At 44.9% G+C, this 2,439-nt stretch overlaps 1 non-coding gene across 1 annotated transcript; it reads left to right on the forward strand.

The window, feature by feature from the left end:
- The first annotated feature begins 2,064 nt into the window (after positions 1–2,064).
- On the forward strand, positions 2,065–2,137 carry trnak-uuu. The gene has a single exon. It is a non-coding gene; the product is annotated as a tRNA-Lys (tRNA).
- Positions 2,138–2,439: the final 302 nt, after the last annotated feature.

Consider the following 2,439-nt stretch of genomic DNA (forward strand, 5'->3'; position numbering starts at 1 on the left):
AGGGTAGTACCCCAGGCGGGACAATCTTCAGCTGCTTCATCAGTTGCCTTCCTTCCATCATAGGGTCGGACTTGTGTGTGTTTGCTGAAGAATACACAATTTTCAGCATCTTTCACGCATCCTCAGATGCTGAAGCGGTCCATCTACGCATGCAGCAAGACCTGGGCAATATCCAGAATTGGGCTGACAAGTGGCAAGTAACATGCGCTCCACACAACTGCCAGGCAATGACCATCTCCAACAGGGGAGAAGCTAATCAACTTTGCTTGTCAATCAGTCGCATTACCATCGCTGAACCCTCTCACAATCAACATCCTGGAATTTTCTATTGATCATATACTGAACTGGCCTAGCCACATAAACACTGTGACCACAAGGCCAGCGATTCTACGGTGAGCAAATCACCTCCTGACTCCCGTAAGCTTGTCCACCATCTACAAGGCCCAAGTCGTGATTGTAGTGGAATACTCTCCTGTTGCTTGGATGAGTGCAGCTCCCACAACACTAAAGAAGCTTGATAACGTCCAGTTTAACACAGCCCGCTTGAACTGCATCAGATCCAAAAACATTCACTCCCCCACTACAGATGCACAGTAGCAGCAGTGTTTACCATCAAGAACCGGTATTGCAGGAATTAATCAAGGCACCTTGGAAAGTGGATTCCAAACCCTCGACCAATGCTACCTACAAGGACAAGGGTAGCGGATAGTTGGGAGAACCATCAGCTGGAAGTTACCCTCCAAGTATATCAGCATCCTGATTTGGAAATATAACGGCGGTCCCCTTATGTCACTGAGTCAAAATCCTGGATCTCTCTTCTTAACAGCAGTGTGGGTGTACCTACACCTCATCGGCTGCAGTGGTTCAAGAAGGCAGCTCACCACCACCTTCCCAAGGGCAATTGGGAATGGACAATAATTGCTGTCACAGGCAGTGAAGCCCACATACTGTGAACGAATTAATAATCCATTTATTTACCATCCCTGCCACCGGTCTATTGTTACTTTGGCTATCACACTTTCTACCCGATCGTTCTCACATTCCCAATGCTACCCTCTATCTTTAGTGCTCGCCTGTAAAATATTTTAATGCATTCTTTTGTGTTCCTAGGTGATTTCATTGGTGGATAAAAGTAAAGTACTTCGGATGCCGCAAATCGGAAGCAAAAACAGAAACTATTGGAAAAACTCAGCAGATCTCACAGCAGCGGTGGAGAGAGAAACAGAGTTAACGTTTCGAGACATTATGACGCTTCTTCAGAGCTTCAGTGTTACTTAATCTCAAATTCCTCTTTGCATTGCCGGTTTAATACAGCTTATGCCGTAAAGAAACGGGCCTCCCTTCACTTGCCCGCTGCTAAAGGCCTGATGATCCGGCTGTACTGCAGATTTCACACCCTCCCCCCGTCGGAATGTCGAGCTAGAAGTGTTGCCATCAGACTGTCATTGCAGTTCCTCGGAATTGTTGGTTAGATGGCAACAAGCGAACACGCATTATATAAAATTCCTGTTGCTACCCTGTAGCGCGCACTCGGCAGACCCTCAACCGTTTAAGTCTAGGGCCCAGGGTCGAATTCCCAGTTCGCTCGCTTTTTAAAAATTCTGGATTCTCATGTGAATCATACACTTCACTGACACATCAACAACCCACGATGAATGGACTTTGTGAATGTGTTTCGTTCGGTACAGTAGTTTTATTGCACATTCGTTCAGGAGGTTTTTTTAAAATCCGGCCGGCTTCTTGCATATTGTGCACATGTTAGAATTAACCGATTTGGAGCTGTTGGACGAGTATTATATATTCCTTCCTTTCAATCAGGCAGCACGCCAAATTTATAAAGAAAAGTGGAAGTCGTTTAATGAGCGCGGGCCGGAATTTGGATTGAAATGGACGGGTTAGGAATTGTGAAGAGCAATTGTGATTGAATTTAGCGATTGCATTGAGAATGGTTGCGTGAGTGAAATGTGCTGAAGATAGTGGATGACCGCAGTAAAAGTCCGAAATCTGAAGGATACAATGATCACTGTCAGCCAGTCAAAGTCGCTGTGCGGCCGTGTTATCGAAGCCTGGATAGCTCAGTTGGTAAAGCATCCGACTTTTAATCTGAGGGGCCAGGTTTCAAGTCCCTGTTCAGGCGATGCATTTTAACTGGCACTTACCCATTCTCATTTAAATCGCAGAAATCATGAGCAATTCCTGCAAATTCCTTTAGGATATTTCAAAGATTTGCCATCTGCTGATTCTAATTGAATTGGGAAGTGATTTCTGATGGTAGAGTTTTCACTTGCATTGAATGGTACTTTCGAAATTATCTTTGGAGACCTCTTCCTCAGAAGTTAGTGGAAGAAGATTCTTGGAATATTTTTAATGCTGATAGATTCTTGATTAAGAAGGGATGGGTGAAAATGTATCGGGGTAGACGTGAGGCTGCCGTCAGAT

Source organism: Carcharodon carcharias, chromosome 24 (assembly GCF_017639515.1).
Source record: "Carcharodon carcharias isolate sCarCar2 chromosome 24, sCarCar2.pri, whole genome shotgun sequence".
Taxonomy (NCBI): Eukaryota; Metazoa; Chordata; class Chondrichthyes; order Lamniformes; family Lamnidae; genus Carcharodon; species Carcharodon carcharias.